Here is an 18,548-nt window from a genome sequence, read left to right as displayed (position 1 = left end):
ATATCGTCTAGAACGTGCTCAATAATCCGGACACCCTGAAGCTTTTTGTCTTTACTCGCAGCAGCTCTGGTAACAAAATCTCTGTGGATGCCATTTTGTGTGAACGTCACATCAAAAATTTTACGCTTCGGGTAGTCCTGGATTGCCAATATCTCGCCCTTCTGTATTCCGAAAACTCCTCCGAGCACGTCCTCTACTACGAATTTCAAATCGTCCGCCCTTTTGGTATCATCCGTGAGAATGACTCTCACGGTGTTTTTGATCCTTGCGTATGCCGGCACAGAACCTGGATCCGGATCATCATCCATGGTTCTAACCTCTCTCCACCCGAAGGTCTTGAGAGGCGATCGCTACTCGTTACCCTGGGACTAGGCCCTCTCCCCAATAGCAACAAGTGGGTGAAGCCCAGGCAATAAACCTGGGCGATCCCACAAGGCCGAGGAGAGGGGTACCCGAGTACCTTCTGACCAGATCTCCTGTATTACTACACTTGATCTTAGCCAAAAGGCCGAGAAGCGATAACCGTGAAAGGGGCGGGCCCAACAAGGTCCCCTTCATGGGCACTATCACTGCTTGCTGTCAGGGAGGCTGCCAGACAATTTTCCATGCACACTCTGGGCTGGGGGGCAGTCAACCACCAGTACACACAGCAGAACCTAAACCCATACCATTATTGCTAAGCAGCAAGACAGGGGCCCATTGCACTCCCACGGGGCCTTTTTAAATGCAATCCATAACCCGGATTTGCCAGGAACCCTTCTTACTCCTCCTACTTGCATGTGACACTGGGCTTAGGATCTGCATAGGAAACACACACACAAGCACACACCTACCTTTGTTGCCTGCAGATGCCTCCTTGGCTGTCCCCAAACGGTATCAAACCAACACCCACGGGAAGCTGTAAGCATAGAGGACATGCCTGCACCCCATTGGACTTACCTGTGTGGGTTAAATCCGGGTTATTTGACAACCTATGGCGGTGATGGTTCTGCTCAGGCAGAGCAGTGCTGATGCTCCTCATAAAGCTGTCGCTGCTGTGAAGGTTCTAGGTGACATCACAAATCCCTTTGGTTACATACACAACAAAGCTGGGTTGTTGTTGTTTACACTCTGCAAGGCCTGTGGAAGTGAGTGACATCATAGCACTGTAGTTCTGAGGGTTCAAGATGGATGCAACAATCTCCTGTTGCTTCTATGAAGGCCGTAATAGACGACATCACCAAACAGCTCCATAGTCACATACACAGCAAAGGAGAGATGTTGTTTACACCTAGTGATGTCAGTGGTATTGAGTGACATCACAGCACAGTGCTAAGGCTCCTGGGCCTGGACACAGCAGCGGCTGCAATATCTCAACGGAGAATACGTTTATATCTATGTGTGTGTGTGCGCATATATATATATATATATATATATATATATATATATATATTTCTCCGCCGAAATCACTTTTAAACCCATTTCCACCTTTTTTTCCCTTCTCTTCCTCTTACTTTTTTTTCACGTTTTTTTACGTTTTTCTCCTTTTCGCCTCTTTTCTGGGCGTATTATTCTTCTTTTTCTTCTTTTTTTTCGTCTAATGCATACCCCATCAGTGCAGCAATGCTTATTCAATACCGCCAGCAGATGGAGACACTGGGGGATAATTTTCTAAGGATTTATACTGATTTTTCCTGTCTGAATTTGTCGCACAGAAAGTTGCAGGCCAAATATGTGTGACATTTCTGCGACTTTAGCTTCTAGAGCATTTTTACAACATTATACATAGGTGCTGAATACATAAAAAGCGACTGTTCAGCGACAGACAAGTCGCATCGGCTGAAAGTAGGCCAGAATGTCAGTCCATGTTGGAGCAGGTTTAGATACAGTCTAAAGCATAGATCTCAAAGTCTGTGCACAGAATTTAGCAAGGGCCTCGCACCTTCTGATGCATCAGGTAGGTGCACAATAGCATAGCCTAACCCTCTGTACTTTGGTCTATATTGATGCGGGACATAGACAGCCAGCTGATGACCAATCCATTAGTGCAATGGATGGCTGGAAGCATTTGTCTTTGCCTTTGCAATACCACAGAAGCAATGCATGGTCAATGTACAGCAATGACACACCTGTGTGAACAGCCAGGAGACCCCCCCCCCCCATGTTATGTTACATAGTTACATAGTTAGTACGGTCGAAAAAAGACATATGTCCATCACGTTCAACCAGGGAATTAAGGGGTAGGGGTGTGGCGCGATATTGGGGAAGGGATGAGATTTTATATTTCTTCATAAGCATTAATCTTATTTTGTCAATTAGGAACATTCAGCACCCACCCGCTATCAAGGCAGCTGCCTATCATGTCATGCCCTACCTGCACAGGTGTGCTGGCTACTCAAATGATCCAATTAAGGAGGCCATTTAGTCAGCAGCAGCAGAAGTCCTGTGCCTGGACGCTCCAACAGGGGCCAGACACAAGCAGAAGCAGAAGCAGCAGAAGCAGCAGCAGCACCACCTTTTGTTTATTGGCTGCAGCAGCAGCAAGGCCCACAGGGCTGGCTAGCTGGCTAGCCAGCAAGCAGGTAGCAATGAAAGTAGGAATCTTTCTTTTTAACCCTGTAAGGGGGTGGTGCACTGTACCCGAAGATACTGCCATATCGGGTCAATGCATAGGGCGACGGAAGCAAGCTTCGAAATCGGCCCCCGTTCTCAAAAATCCATTTAATATATGGTCCCCAGATAGGGGACGTATCAGATATTAAACTGATAAGAACAGATACTACACTTGATCTTAGCCAAAAGGCCGAGAAGCGATAACCGTGAAAGGGGCGGGCCCAACAAGGTCCCCTTCATGGGCACTATCACTGCTTGCTGTCAGGGAGGCTGCCAGACAATTTTCCATGCACACTCTGGGCTGGGGGGCAGTCAACCACCAGTACACACAGCAGAACCTAAACCCATACCATTATTGCTAAGCAGCAAGACAGGGGCCCATTGCACTCCCACGGGGCCTTTTTAAATGCAATCCATAACCCGGATTTGCCAGGAACCCTTCTTACTCCTCCTACTTGCATGTGACACTGGGCTTAGGATCTGCATAGGAAACACACACACAAGCACACACCTACCTTTGTTGCCTGCAGATGCCTCCTTGGCTGTCCCCAAACGGTATCAAACCAACACCCACGGGAAGCTGTAAGCATAGAGGACATGCCTGCACCCCATTGGACTTACCTGTGTGGGTTAAATCCGGGTTATTTGACAACCTATGGCGGTGATGGTTCTGCTCAGGCAGAGCAGTGCTGATGCTCCTCATAAAGCTGTCGCTGCTGTGAAGGTTCTAGGTGACATCACAAATCCCTTTGGTTACATACACAACAAAGCTGGGTTGTTGTTGTTTACACTCTGCAAGGCCTGTGGAAGTGAGTGACATCATAGCACTGTAGTTCTGAGGGTTCAAGATGGATGCAACAATCTCCTGTTGCTTCTATGAAGGCCGTAATAGACGACATCACCAAACAGCTCCATAGTCACATACACAGCAAAGGAGAGATGTTGTTTACACCTAGTGATGTCAGTGGTATTGAGTGACATCACAGCACAGTGCTAAGGCTCCTGGGCCTGGACACAGCAGCGGCTGCAATATCTCAACGGAGAATACGTTTATATCTATGTGTGTGTGTGCGCATATATATATATATATATATATATATATATATATATATATATATATTTCTCCGCCGAAATCACTTTTAAACCCATTTCCACCTTTTTTTCCCTTCTCTTCCTCTTACTTTTTTTTCACGTTTTTTTACGTTTTTCTCCTTTTCGCCTCTTTTCTGGGCGTATTATTCTTCTTTTTCTTCTTTTTTTTCGTCTAATGCATACCCCATCAGTGCAGCAATGCTTATTCAATACCGCCAGCAGATGGAGACACTGGGGGATAATTTTCTAAGGATTTATACTGATTTTTCCTGTCTGAATTTGTCGCACAGAAAGTTGCAGGCCAAATATGTGTGACATTTCTGCGACTTTAGCTTCTAGAGCATTTTTACAACATTATACATAGGTGCTGAATACATAAAAAGCGACTGTTCAGCGACAGACAAGTCGCATCGGCTGAAAGTAGGCCAGAATGTCAGTCCATGTTGGAGCAGGTTTAGATACAGTCTAAAGCATAGATCTCAAAGTCTGTGCACAGAATTTAGCAAGGGCCTCGCACCTTCTGATGCATCAGGTAGGTGCACAATAGCATAGCCTAACCCTCTGTACTTTGGTCTATATTGATGCGGGACATAGACAGCCAGCTGATGACCAATCCATTAGTGCAATGGATGGCTGGAAGCATTTGTCTTTGCCTTTGCAATACCACAGAAGCAATGCATGGTCAATGTACAGCAATGACACACCTGTGTGAACAGCCAGGAGACCCCCCCCCCCCCATGTTATGTTACATAGTTACATAGTTAGTACGGTCGAAAAAAGACATATGTCCATCACGTTCAACCAGGGAATTAAGGGGTAGGGGTGTGGCGCGATATTGGGGAAGGGATGAGATTTTATATTTCTTCATAAGCATTAATCTTATTTTGTCAATTAGGAACATTCAGCACCCACCCGCTATCAAGGCAGCTGCCTATCATGTCATGCCCTACCTGCACAGGTGTGCTGGCTACTCAAATGATCCAATTAAGGAGGCCATTTAGTCAGCAGCAGCAGAAGTCCTGTGCCTGGACGCTCCAACAGGGGCCAGACACAAGCAGAAGCAGAAGCAGCAGAAGCAGCAGCAGCACCACCTTTTGTTTATTGGCTGCAGCAGCAGCAAGGCCCACAGGGCTGGCTAGCTGGCTAGCCAGCAAGCAGGTAGCAATGAAAGTAGGAATCTTTCTTTTTAACCCTGTAAGGGGGTGGTGCACTGTACCCGAAGATACTGCCATATCGGGTCAATGCATAGGGCGACGGAAGCAAGCTTCGAAATCGGCCCCCGTTCTCAAAAATCCATTTAATATATGGTCCCCAGATAGGGGACGTATCAGATATTAAACTGATAAGAACAGATACTACACTTGATCTTAGCCAAAAGGCCGAGAAGCGATAACCGTGAAAGGGGCGGGCCCAACAAGGTCCCCTTCATGGGCACTATCACTGCTTGCTGTCAGGGAGGCTGCCAGACAATTTTCCATGCACACTCTGGGCTGGGGGGCAGTCAACCACCAGTACACACAGCAGAACCTAAACCCATACCATTATTGCTAAGCAGCAAGACAGGGGCCCATTGCACTCCCACGGGGCCTTTTTAAATGCAATCCATAACCCGGATTTGCCAGGAACCCTTCTTACTCCTCCTACTTGCATGTGACACTGGGCTTAGGATCTGCATAGGAAACACACACACAAGCACACACCTACCTTTGTTGCCTGCAGATGCCTCCTTGGCTGTCCCCAAACGGTATCAAACCAACACCCACGGGAAGCTGTAAGCATAGAGGACATGCCTGCACCCCATTGGACTTACCTGTGTGGGTTAAATCCGGGTTATTTGACAACCTATGGCGGTGATGGTTCTGCTCAGGCAGAGCAGTGCTGATGCTCCTCATAAAGCTGTCGCTGCTGTGAAGGTTCTAGGTGACATCACAAATCCCTTTGGTTACATACACAACAAAGCTGGGTTGTTGTTGTTTACACTCTGCAAGGCCTGTGGAAGTGAGTGACATCATAGCACTGTAGTTCTGAGGGTTCAAGATGGATGCAACAATCTCCTGTTGCTTCTATGAAGGCCGTAATAGACGACATCACCAAACAGCTCCATAGTCACATACACAGCAAAGGAGAGATGTTGTTTACACCTAGTGATGTCAGTGGTATTGAGTGACATCACAGCACAGTGCTAAGGCTCCTGGGCCTGGACACAGCAGCGGCTGCAATATCTCAACGGAGAATACGTTTATATCTATGTGTGTGTGTGCGCATATATATATATATATATATATATATATATATATATATATTTCTCCGCCGAAATCACTTTTAAACCCATTTCCACCTTTTTTTCCCTTCTCTTCCTCTTACTTTTTTTTCACGTTTTTTTACGTTTTTCTCCTTTTCGCCTCTTTTCTGGGCGTATTATTCTTCTTTTTCTTCTTTTTTTTCGTCTAATGCATACCCCATCAGTGCAGCAATGCTTATTCAATACCGCCAGCAGATGGAGACACTGGGGGATAATTTTCTAAGGATTTATACTGATTTTTCCTGTCTGAATTTGTCGCACAGAAAGTTGCAGGCCAAATATGTGTGACATTTCTGCGACTTTAGCTTCTAGAGCATTTTTACAACATTATACATAGGTGCTGAATACATAAAAAGCGACTGTTCAGCGACAGACAAGTCGCATCGGCTGAAAGTAGGCCAGAATGTCAGTCCATGTTGGAGCAGGTTTAGATACAGTCTAAAGCATAGATCTCAAAGTCTGTGCACAGAATTTAGCAAGGGCCTCGCACCTTCTGATGCATCAGGTAGGTGCACAATAGCATAGCCTAACCCTCTGTACTTTGGTCTATATTGATGCGGGACATAGACAGCCAGCTGATGACCAATCCATTAGTGCAATGGATGGCTGGAAGCATTTGTCTTTGCCTTTGCAATACCACAGAAGCAATGCATGGTCAATGTAGAGCAATGACACACGTGTGTGAACAGCCAGGAGACCCCCCCCCCCCCATGTTATGTTACATAGTTACATAGTTAGTACGGTCGAAAAAAGACATATGTCCATCACGTTCAACCAGGGAATTAAGGGGTAGGGGTGTGGCGCGATATTGGGGAAGGGATGAGATTTTATATTTCTTCATAAGCATTAATCTTATTTTGTCAATTAGGAACATTCAGCACCCACCCGCTATCAAGGCAGCTGCCTATCATGTCATGCCCTACCTGCACAGGTGTGCTGGCTACTCAAATGATCCAATTAAGGAGGCCATTTAGTCAGCAGCAGCAGAAGTCCTGTGCCTGGACGCTCCAACAGGGGCCAGACACAAGCAGAAGCAGAAGCAGCAGAAGCAGCAGCAGCACCACCTTTTGTTTATTGGCTGCAGCAGCAGCAAGGCCCACAGGGCTGGCTAGCTGGCTAGCCAGCAAGCAGGTAGCAATGAAAGTAGGAATCTTTCTTTTTAACCCTGTAAGGGGGTGGTGCACTGTACCCGAAGATACTGCCATATCGGGTCAATGCATAGGGCGACGGAAGCAAGCTTCGAAATCGGCCCCCGTTCTCAAAAATCCATTTAATATATGGTCCCCAGATAGGGGACGTATCAGATATTAAACTGATAAGAACAGATACTACACTTGATCTTAGCCAAAAGGCCGAGAAGCGATAACCGTGAAAGGGGCGGGCCCAACAAGGTCCCCTTCATGGGCACTATCACTGCTTGCTGTCAGGGAGGCTGCCAGACAATTTTCCATGCACACTCTGGGCTGGGGGGCAGTCAACCACCAGTACACACAGCAGAACCTAAACCCATACCATTATTGCTAAGCAGCAAGACAGGGGCCCATTGCACTCCCACGGGGCCTTTTTAAATGCAATCCATAACCCGGATTTGCCAGGAACCCTTCTTACTCCTCCTACTTGCATGTGACACTGGGCTTAGGATCTGCATAGGAAACACACACACAAGCACACACCTACATTTGTTGCCTGCAGATGCCTCCTTGGCTGTCCCCAAACGGTATCAAACCAACACCCACGGGAAGCTGTAAGCATAGAGGACATGCCTGCACCCCATTGGACTTACCTGTGTGGGTTAAATCCGGGTTATTTGACAACCTATGGCGGTGATGGTTCTGCTCAGGCAGAGCAGTGCTGATGCTCCTCATAAAGCTGTCGCTGCTGTGAAGGTTCTAGGTGACATCACAAATCCCTTTGGTTACATACACAACAAAGCTGGGTTGTTGTTGTTTACACTCTGCAAGGCCTGTGGAAGTGAGTGACATCATAGCACTGTAGTTCTGAGGGTTCAAGATGGATGCAACAATCTCCTGTTGCTTCTATGAAGGCCGTAATAGACGACATCACCAAACAGCTCCATAGTCACATACACAGCAAAGGAGAGATGTTGTTTACACCTAGTGATGTCAGTGGTATTGAGTGACATCACAGCACAGTGCTAAGGCTCCTGGGCCTGGACACAGCAGCGGCTGCAATATCTCAACGGAGAATACGTTTATATCTATGTGTGTGTGTGCGTATATATATATATATATATATATATATATATATATATATATATATATATATATATATATATTTCTCCGCCGAAATCACTTTTAAACCCATTTCCACCTTTTTTTCCCTTCTCTTCCTCTTACTTTTTTTTCACGTTTTTTTACGTTTTTCTCCTTTTCGCCTCTTTTCTGGGCGTATTATTCTTCTTTTTCTTCTTTTTTTTCGTCTAATGCATACCCCATCAGTGCAGCAATGCTTATTCAATACCGCCAGCAGATGGAGACACTGGGGGATAATTTTCTAAGGATTTATACTGATTTTTCCTGTCTGAATTTGTCGCACAGAAAGTTGCAGGCCAAATATGTGTGACATTTCTGCGACTTTAGCTTCTAGAGCATTTTTACAACATTATACATAGGTGCTGAATACATAAAAAGCGACTGTTCAGCGACAGACAAGTCGCATCGGCTGAAAGTAGGCCAGAATGTCAGTCCATGTTGGAGCAGGTTTAGATACAGTCTAAAGCATAGATCTCAAAGTCTGTGCACAGAATTTAGCAAGGGCCTCGCACCTTCTGATGCATCAGGTAGGTGCACAATAGCATAGCCTAACCCTCTGTACTTTGGTCTATATTGATGCGGGACATAGACAGCCAGCTGATGACCAATCCATTAGTGCAATGGATGGCTGGAAGCATTTGTCTTTGCCTTTGCAATACCACAGAAGCAATGCATGGTCAATGTACAGCAATGACACACCTGTGTGAACAGCCAGGAGACCCCCCCCCCCCCATGTTATGTTACATAGTTACATAGTTAGTACGGTCGAAAAAAGACATATGTCCATCACGTTCAACCAGGGAATTAAGGGGTAGGGGTGTGGCGCGATATTGGGGAAGGGATGAGATTTTATATTTCTTCATAAGCATTAATCTTATTTTGTCAATTAGGAACATTCAGCACCCACCCGCTATCAAGGCAGCTGCCTATCATGTCATGCCCTACCTGCACAGGTGTGCTGGCTACTCAAATGATCCAATTAAGGAGGCCATTTAGTCAGCAGCAGCAGAAGTCCTGTGCCTGGACGCTCCAACAGGGGCCAGACACAAGCAGAAGCAGAAGCAGCAGAAGCAGCAGCAGCACCACCTTTTGTTTATTGGCTGCAGCAGCAGCAAGGCCCACAGGGCTGGCTAGCTGGCTAGCCAGCAAGCAGGTAGCAATGAAAGTAGGAATCTTTCTTTTTAACCCTGTAAGGGGGTGGTGCACTGTACCCGAAGATACTGCCATATCGGGTCAATGCATAGGGCGACGGAAGCAAGCTTCGAAATCGGCCCCCGTTCTCAAAAATCCATTTAATATATGGTCCCCAGATAGGGGACGTATCAGATATTAAACTGATAAGAACAGATACTACACTTGATCTTAGCCAAAAGGCCGAGAAGCGATAACCGTGAAAGGGGCGGGCCCAACAAGGTCCCCTTCATGGGCACTATCACTGCTTGCTGTCAGGGAGGCTGCCAGACAATTTTCCATGCACACTCTGGGCTGGGGGGCAGTCAACCACCAGTACACACAGCAGAACCTAAACCCATACCATTATTGCTAAACAGCAAGACAGGGGCCCATTGCACTCCCACGGGGCCTTTTTAAATGCAATCCATAACCCGGATTTGCCAGGAACCCTTCTTACTCCTCCTACTTGCATGTGACACTGGGCTTAGGATCTGCATAGGAAACACACACACAAGCACACACCTACCTTTGTTGCCTGCAGATGCCTCCTTGGCTGTCCCCAAACGGTATCAAACCAACACCCACGGGAAGCTGTAAGCATAGAGGACATGCCTGCACCCCATTGGACTTACCTGTGTGGGTTAAATCCGGGTTATTTGACAACCTATGGCGGTGATGGTTCTGCTCAGGCAGAGCAGTGCTGATGCTCCTCATAAAGCTGTCGCTGCTGTGAAGGTTCTAGGTGACATCACAAATCCCTTTGGTTACATACACAACAAAGCTGGGTTGTTGTTGTTTACACTCTGCAAGGCCTGTGGAAGTGAGTGACATCATAGCACTGTAGTTCTGAGGGTTCAAGATGGATGCAACAATCTCCTGTTGCTTCTATGAAGGCCGTAATAGACGACATCACCAAACAGCTCCATAGTCACATACACAGCAAAGGAGAGATGTTGTTTACACCTAGTGATGTCAGTGGTATTGAGTGACATCACAGCACAGTGCTAAGGCTCCTGGGCCTGGACACAGCAGCGGCTGCAATATCTCAACGGAGAATACGTTTATATCTATGTGTGTGTGTGCGCATATATATATATATATATATATATATATATATATATATATATATATATATCTCCGCCGAAATCACTTTTAAACCCATTTCCACCTTTTTTTCCCTTCTCTTCCTCTTACTTTTTTTTCACGTTTTTTTACGTTTTTCTCCTTTTCGCCTCTTTTCTGGGCGTATTATTCTTCTTTTTCTTCTTTTTTTTCGTCTAATGCATACCCCATCAGTGCAGCAATGCTTATTCAATACCGCCAGCAGATGGAGACACTGGGGGATAATTTTCTAAGGATTTATACTGATTTTTCCTGTCTGAATTTGTCGCACAGAAAGTTGCAGGCCAAATATGTGTGACATTTCTGCGACTTTAGCTTCTAGAGCATTTTTACAACATTATACATAGGTGCTGAATACATAAAAAGCGACTGTTCAGCGACAGACAAGTCGCATCGGCTGAAAGTAGGCCAGAATGTCAGTCCATGTTGGAGCAGGTTTAGATACAGTCTAAAGCATAGATCTCAAAGTCTGTGCACAGAATTTAGCAAGGGCCTCGCACCTTCTGATGCATCAGGTAGGTGCACAATAGCATAGCCTAACCCTCTGTACTTTGGTCTATATTGATGCGGGACATAGACAGCCAGCTGATGACCAATCCATTAGTGCAATGGATGGCTGGAAGCATTTGTCTTTGCCTTTGCAATACCACAGAAGCAATGCATGGTCAATGTACAGCAATGACACACCTGTGTGAACAGCCAGGAGACCCCCCCCCCCCCATGTTATGTTACATAGTTACATAGTTAGTACGGTCGAAAAAAGACATATGTCCATCACGTTCAACCAGGGAATTAAGGGGTAGGGGTGTGGCGCGATATTGGGGAAGGGATGAGATTTTATATTTCTTCATAAGCATTAATCTTATTTTGTCAATTAGGAACATTCAGCACCCACCCGCTATCAAGGCAGCTGCCTATCATGTCATGCCCTACCTGCACAGGTGTGCTGGCTACTCAAATGATCCAATTAAGGAGGCCATTTAGTCAGCAGCAGCAGAAGTCCTGTGCCTGGACGCTCCAACAGGGGCCAGACACAAGCAGAAGCAGAAGCAGCAGAAGCAGCAGCAGCACCACCTTTTGTTTATTGGCTGCAGCAGCAGCAAGGCCCACAGGGCTGGCTAGCTGGCTAGCCAGCAAGCAGGTAGCAATGAAAGTAGGAATCTTTCTTTTTAACCCTGTAAGGGGGTGGTGCACTGTACCCGAAGATACTGCCATATCGGGTCAATGCATAGGGCGACGGAAGCAAGCTTCGAAATCGGCCCCCGTTCTCAAAAATCCATTTAATATATGGTCCCCAGATAGGGGACGTATCAGATATTAAACTGATAAGAACAGATACTACACTTGATCTTAGCCAAAAGGCCGAGAAGCGATAACCGTGAAAGGGGCGGGCCCAACAAGGTCCCCTTCATGGGCACTATCACTGCTTGCTGTCAGGGAGGCTGCCAGACAATTTTCCATGCACACTCTGGGCTGGGGGGCAGTCAACCACCAGTACACACAGCAGAACCTAAACCCATACCATTATTGCTAAGCAGCAAGACAGGGGCCCATTGCACTCCCACGGGGCCTTTTTAAATGCAATCCATAACCCGGATTTGCCAGGAACCCTTCTTACTCCTCCTACTTGCATGTGACACTGGGCTTAGGATCTGCATAGGAAACACACACACAAGCACACACCTACCTTTGTTGCCTGCAGATGCCTCCTTGGCTGTCCCCAAACGGTATCAAACCAACACCCACGGGAAGTTGTAAGCATAGAGGACATGCCTGCACCCCATTGGACTTACCTGTGTGGGTTAAATCCGGGTTATTTGACAACCTATGGCGGTGATGGTTCTGCTCAGGCAGAGCAGTGCTGATGCTCCTCATAAAGCTGTCGCTGCTGTGAAGGTTCTAGGTGACATCACAAATCCCTTTGGTTACATACACAACAAAGCTGGGTTGTTGTTGTTTACACTCTGCAAGGCCTGTGGAAGTGAGTGACATCATAGCACTGTAGTTCTGAGGGTTCAAGATGGATGCAACAATCTCCTGTTGCTTCTATGAAGGCCGTAATAGACGACATCACCAAACAGCTCCATAGTCACATACACAGCAAAGGAGAGATGTTGTTTACACCTAGTGATGTCAGTGGTATTGAGTGACATCACAGCACAGTGCTAAGGCTCCTGGGCCTGGACACAGCAGCGGCTGCAATATCTCAACGGAGAATACGTTTATATCTATGTGTGTGTGTGCGCATATATATATATATATATATATATATATATATATATATATTCTCCGCCGAAATCACTTTTAAACCCATTTCCACCTTTTTTTCCCTTCTCTTCCTCTTACTTTTTTTTCACGTTTTTTTACGTTTTTCTCCTTTTCGCCTCTTTTCTGGGCGTATTATTCTTCTTTTTCTTCTTTTTTTTCGTCTAATGCATACCCCATCAGTGCAGCAATGCTTATTCAATACCGCCAGCAGATGGAGACACTGGGGGATAATTTTCTAAGGATTTATACTGATTTTTCCTGTCTGAATTTGTCGCACAGAAAGTTGCAGGCCAAATATGTGTGACATTTCTGCGACTTTAGCTTCTAGAGCATTTTTACAACATTATACATAGGTGCTGAATACATAAAAAGCGACTGTTCAGCGACAGACAAGTCGCATCGGCTGAAAGTAGGCCAGAATGTCAGTCCATGTTGGAGCAGGTTTAGATACAGTCTAAAGCATAGATCTCAAAGTCTGTGCACAGAATTTAGCAAGGGCCTCGCACCTTCTGATGCATCAGGTAGGTGCACAATAGCATAGCCTAACCCTCTGTACTTTGGTCTATATTGATGCGGGACATAGACAGCCAGCTGATGACCAATCCATTAGTGCAATGGATGGCTGGAAGCATTTGTCTTTGCCTTTGCAATACCACAGAAGCAATGCATGGTCAATGTACAGCAATGACACACCTGTGTGAACAGCCAGGAGACCCCCCCCCCCCCATGTTATGTTACATAGTTACATAGTTAGTACGGTCGAAAAAAGACATATGTCCATCACGTTCAACCAGGGAATTAAGGGGTAGGGGTGTGGCGCGATATTGGGGAAGGGATGAGATTTTATATTTCTTCATAAGCATTAATCTTATTTTGTCAATTAGGAACATTCAGCACCCACCCGCTATCAAGGCAGCTGCCTATCATGTCATGCCCTACCTGCACAGGTGTGCTGGCTACTCAAATGATCCAATTAAGGAGGCCATTTAGTCAGCAGCAGCAGAAGTCCTGTGCCTGGACGCTCCAACAGGGGCCAGACACAAGCAGAAGCAGAAGCAGCAGAAGCAGCAGCAGCACCACCTTTTGTTTATTGGCTGCAGCAGCAGCAAGGCCCACAGGGCTGGCTAGCTGGCTAGCCAGCAAGCAGGTAGCAATGAAAGTAGGAATCTTTCTTTTTAACCCTGTAAGGGGGTGGTGCACTGTACCCGAAGATACTGCCATATCGGGTCAATGCATAGGGCGACGGAAGCAAGCTTCGAAATCGGCCCCCGTTCTCAAAAATCCATTTAATATATGGTCCCCAGATAGGGGACGTATCAGATATTAAACTGATAAGAACAGATACTACACTTGATCTTAGCCAAAAGGCCGAGAAGCGATAACCGTGAAAGGGGCGGGCCCAACAAGGTTCCCTTCATGGGCACTATCACTGCTTGCTGTCAGGGAGGCTGCCAGACAATTTTCCATGCACACTCTGGGCTGGGGGGCAGTCAACCACCAGTACACACAGCAGAACCTAAACCCATACCATTATTGCTAAGCAGCAAGACAGGGGCCCATTGCACTCCCACGGGGCCTTTTTAAATGCAATCCATAACCCGGATTTGCCAGGAACCCTTCTTACTCCTCCTACTTGCATGTGACACTGGGCTTAGGATCTGCATAGGAAACACACACACAAGCACACACCTACCTTTGTTGCCTGCAGATGCCTCCTTGGCTGTCCCCAAACGGTATCAAACCAACACCCACGGGAAGCTGTAAGCATAGAGGACATGCCTGCACCCCATTGGACTTACCTGTGTGGGTTAAATCCGGGTTATTTGACAACCTATGGCGGTGATGGTTCTGCTCAGGCAGAGCAGTGCTGATGCTCCTCATAAAGCTGTCGCTGCTGTGAAGGTTCTAGGTGACATCACAAATCCCTTTGGTTACATACACAACAAAGCTGGGTTGTTGTTGTTTACACTCTGCAAGGCCTGTGGAAGTGAGTGACATCATAGCACTGTAGTTCTGAGGGTTCAAGATGGATGCAACAATCTCCTGTTGCTTCTATGAAGGCCGTAATAGACGACATCACCAAACAGCTCCATAGTCACATACACAGCAAAGGAGAGATGTTGTTTACACCTAGTGATGTCAGTGGTATTGAGTGACATCACAGCACAGTGCTAAGGCTCCTGGGCCTGGACACAGCAGCGGCTAGCGGCTGCAATATCTCAACGGAGAATACGTTTATATCTATGTGTGTGTGTGCGCATATATATATATATATATATATATATATATATATATATATATATATATCTCCGCCGAAATCACTTTTAAACCCATTTCCACCTTTTTTTCCCTTCTCTTCCTCTTACTTTTTTTTCACGTTTTTTTACGTTTTTCTCCTTTTCGCCTCTTTTCTGGGCGTATTATTCTTCTTTTTCTTCTTTTTTTTCGTCTAATGCATACCCCATCAGTGCAGCAATGCTTATTCAATACCGCCAGCAGATGGAGACACTGGGGGATAATTTTCTAAGGATTTATACTGATTTTTCCTGTCTGAATTTGTCGCACAGAAAGTTGCAGGCCAAATATGTGTGACATTTCTGCGACTTTAGCTTCTAGAGCATTTTTACAACATTATACATAGGTGCTGAATACATAAAAAGCGACTGTTCAGCGACAGACAAGTCGCATCGGCTGAAAGTAGGCCAGAATGTCAGTCCATGTTGGAGCAGGTTTAGATACAGTCTAAAGCATAGATCTCAAAGTCTGTGCACAGAATTTAGCAAGGGCCTCGCACCTTCTGATGCATCAGGTAGGTGCACAATAGCATAGCCTAACCCTCTGTACTTTGGTCTATATTGATGCGGGACATAGACAGCCAGCTGATGACCAATCCATTAGTGCAATGGATGGCTGGAAGCATTTGTCTTTGCCTTTGCAATACCACAGAAGCAATGCATGGTCAATGTACAGCAATGACACACCTGTGTGAACAGCCAGGAGACCCCCCCCCCCCCCCATGTTATGTTACATAGTTACATAGTTAGTACGGTCGAAAAAAGACATATGTCCATCACGTTCAACCAGGGAATTAAGGGGTAGGGGTGTGGCGCGATATTGGGGAAGGGATGAGATTTTATATTTCTTCATAAGCATTAATCTTATTTTGTCAATTAGGAACATTCAGCACCCACCCGCTATCAAGGCAGCTGCCTATCATGTCATGCCCTACCTGCACAGGTGTGCTGGCTACTCAAATGATCCAATTAAGGAGGCCATTTAGTCAGCAGCAGCAGAAGTCCTGTGCCTGGACGCTCCAACAGGGGCCAGACACAAGCAGAAGCAGAAGCAGCAGAAGCAGCAGCAGCACCACCTTTTGTTTATTGGCTGCAGCAGCAGCAAGGCCCACAGGGCTGGCTAGCTGGCTAGCCAGCAAGCAGGTAGCAATGAAAGTAGGAATCTTTCTTTTTAACCCTGTAAGGGGGTGGTGCACTGTACCCGAAGATACTGCCATATCGGGTCAATGCATAGGGCGACGGAAGCAAGCTTCGAAATCGGCCCCCGTTCTCAAAAATCCATTTAATATATGGTCCCCAGATAGGGGACGTATCAGATATTAAACTGATAAGAACAGATACTACACTTGATCTTAGCCAAAAGGCCGAGAAGCGATAACCGTGAAAGGGGCGGGCCCAACAAGGTCCCCTTCATGGGCACTATCACTGCTTGCTGTCAGGGAGGCTGCCAGACAATTTTCCATGCACACTCTGGGCTGGGGGGCAGTCAACCACCAGTACACACAGCAGAACCTAAACCCATACCATTATTGCTAAGCAGCAAGACAGGGGCCCATTGCACTCCCACGGGGCCTTTTTAAATGCAATCCATAACCCGGATTTGCCAGGAACCCTTCTTACTCCTCCTACTTGCATGTGACACTGGGCTTAGGATCTGCATAGGAAACACACACACAAGCACACACCTACCTTTGTTGCCTGCAGATGCCTCCTTGGCTGTCCCCAAACGGTATCAAACCAACACCCACGGGAAGCTGTAAGCATAGAGGACATGCCTGCACCCCATTGGACTTACCTGTGTGGGTTAAATCCGGGTTATTTGACAACCTATGGCGGTGATGGTTCTGCTCAGGCAGAGCAGTGCTGATGCTCCTCATAAAGCTGTCGCTGCTGTGAAGGTTCTAGGTGACATCACAAATCCCTTTGGTTACATACACAACAAAGCTGGGTTGTTGTTGTTTACACTCTGCAAGGCCTGTGGAAGTGAGTGACATCATAGCACTGTAGTTCTGAGGGTTCAAGATGGATGCAACAATCTCCTGTTGCTTCTATGAAGGCCGTAATAGACGACATCACCAAACAGCTCCATAGTCACATACACAGCAAAGGAGAGATGTTGTTTACACCTAGTGATGTCAGTGGTATTGAGTGACATCACAGCACAGTGCTAAGGCTCCTGGGCCTGGACACAGCAGCGGCTGCAATATCTCAACGGAGAATACGTTTATATCTATGTGTGTGTGTGCGCATATATATATATATATATATATATATATATATATATATATATATATATTCTCCGCCGAAATCACTTTTAAACCCATTTCCACCTTTTTTTCCCTTCTCTTCCTCTTACTTTTTTTTCACGTTTTTTTACGTTTTTCTCCTTTTCGCCTCTTTTCTGGGCGTATTATTCTTCTTTTTCTTCTTTTTTTTCGTCTAATGCATACCCCATCAGTGCAGCAATGCTTATTCAATACCGCCAGCAGATGGAGACACTGGGGGATAATTTTCTAAGGATTTATACTGATTTTTCCTGTCTGAATTTGTCGCACAGAAAGTTGCAGGCCAAATATGTGTGACATTTCTGCGACTTTAGCTTCTAGAGCATTTTTACAACATTATACATAGGTGCTGAATACATAAAAAGCGACTGTTCAGCGACAGACAAGTCGCATCGGCTGAAAGTAGGCCAGAATGTCAGTCCATGTTGGAGCAGGTTTAGATACAGTCTAAAGCATAGATCTCAAAGTCTGTGCACAGAATTTAGCAAGGGCCTCGCACCTTCTGATGCATCAGGTAGGTGCACAATAGCATAGCCTAACCCTCTGTACTTTGGTCTATATTGATGCGGGACATAGACAGCCAGCTGATGACCAATCCATTAGTGCAATGGATGGCTGGAAGCATTTGTCTTTGCCTTTGCAATACCACAGAAGCAATGCATGGTCAATGTACAGCAATGACACACCTGTGTGAACAGCCAGGAGACCCCCCCCCCCCCCATGTTATGTTACATAGTTACATAGTTAGTACGGTCGAAAAAAGACATATGTCCATCACGTTCAACCAGGGAATTAAGGGGTAGGGGTGTGGCGCGATATTGGGGAAGGGATGAGATTTTATATTTCTTCATAAGCATTAATCTTATTTTGTCAATTAGGAACATTCAGCACCCACCCGCTATCAAGGCAGCTGCCTATCATGTCATGCCCTACCTGCACAGGTGTGCTGGCTACTCAAATGATCCAATTAAGGAGGCCATTTAGTCAGCAGCAGCAGAAGTCCTGTGCCTGGACGCTCCAACAGGGGCCAGACACAAGCAGAAGCAGAAGCAGCAGAAGCAGCAGCAGCACCACCTTTTGTTTATTGGCTGCAGCAGCAGCAAGGCCCACAGGGCTGGCTAGCTGGCTAGCCAGCAAGCAGGTAGCA

The 18,548-nt window shown here is 46.2% G+C and overlaps 7 non-coding genes and 1 pseudogene across 7 annotated transcripts; all 8 read right to left on the bottom strand.

The window, feature by feature from the left end:
• Nucleotides 1-387: 387 nt before the first annotated feature.
• Nucleotides 388-520, bottom strand: LOC130351130 (U2 spliceosomal RNA; annotated as a pseudogene).
• A 2,083-nt stretch (nucleotides 521-2,603) lies between these two features.
• Nucleotides 2,604-2,794, bottom strand: LOC130351120 (U2 spliceosomal RNA). Its single transcript, XR_008887879.1, has one exon. It is a non-coding gene; the product is annotated as a U2 spliceosomal RNA (small nuclear RNA).
• A 2,090-nt stretch (nucleotides 2,795-4,884) lies between these two features.
• Nucleotides 4,885-5,075, bottom strand: LOC130351119 (U2 spliceosomal RNA). The gene has a single exon (XR_008887878.1). It is a non-coding gene; the product is annotated as a U2 spliceosomal RNA (small nuclear RNA).
• Nucleotides 5,076-7,159: 2,084 nt separating this feature from the next.
• On the bottom strand, nucleotides 7,160-7,350 carry LOC130351118 (U2 spliceosomal RNA). The gene has a single exon (XR_008887877.1). It is a non-coding gene; the product is annotated as a U2 spliceosomal RNA (small nuclear RNA).
• Nucleotides 7,351-9,454: 2,104 nt separating this feature from the next.
• Nucleotides 9,455-9,645, bottom strand: LOC130351182 (U2 spliceosomal RNA). The gene has a single exon (XR_008887934.1). It is a non-coding gene; the product is annotated as a U2 spliceosomal RNA (small nuclear RNA).
• Nucleotides 9,646-11,737: 2,092 nt separating this feature from the next.
• LOC130351181 (U2 spliceosomal RNA) lies at nucleotides 11,738-11,928 on the bottom strand. Its single transcript, XR_008887933.1, has one exon. It is a non-coding gene; the product is annotated as a U2 spliceosomal RNA (small nuclear RNA).
• A 2,083-nt stretch (nucleotides 11,929-14,011) lies between these two features.
• Nucleotides 14,012-14,202, bottom strand: LOC130351180 (U2 spliceosomal RNA). The gene has a single exon (XR_008887932.1). It is a non-coding gene; the product is annotated as a U2 spliceosomal RNA (small nuclear RNA).
• Nucleotides 14,203-16,301: 2,099 nt separating this feature from the next.
• Nucleotides 16,302-16,492, bottom strand: LOC130351179 (U2 spliceosomal RNA). The gene has a single exon (XR_008887931.1). It is a non-coding gene; the product is annotated as a U2 spliceosomal RNA (small nuclear RNA).
• Between the last annotated feature and the right edge of the window lie 2,056 nt (nucleotides 16,493-18,548).

This window comes from Hyla sarda, unplaced genomic scaffold (assembly GCF_029499605.1).
Source record: "Hyla sarda isolate aHylSar1 unplaced genomic scaffold, aHylSar1.hap1 scaffold_963, whole genome shotgun sequence".
NCBI lineage: Eukaryota > Metazoa > Chordata > Amphibia > Anura > Hylidae > Hyla > Hyla sarda.
The sequence above is the reverse complement of the archived record's forward strand: the minus strand, read 5'-3'. Positions and strand labels throughout refer to the sequence as shown.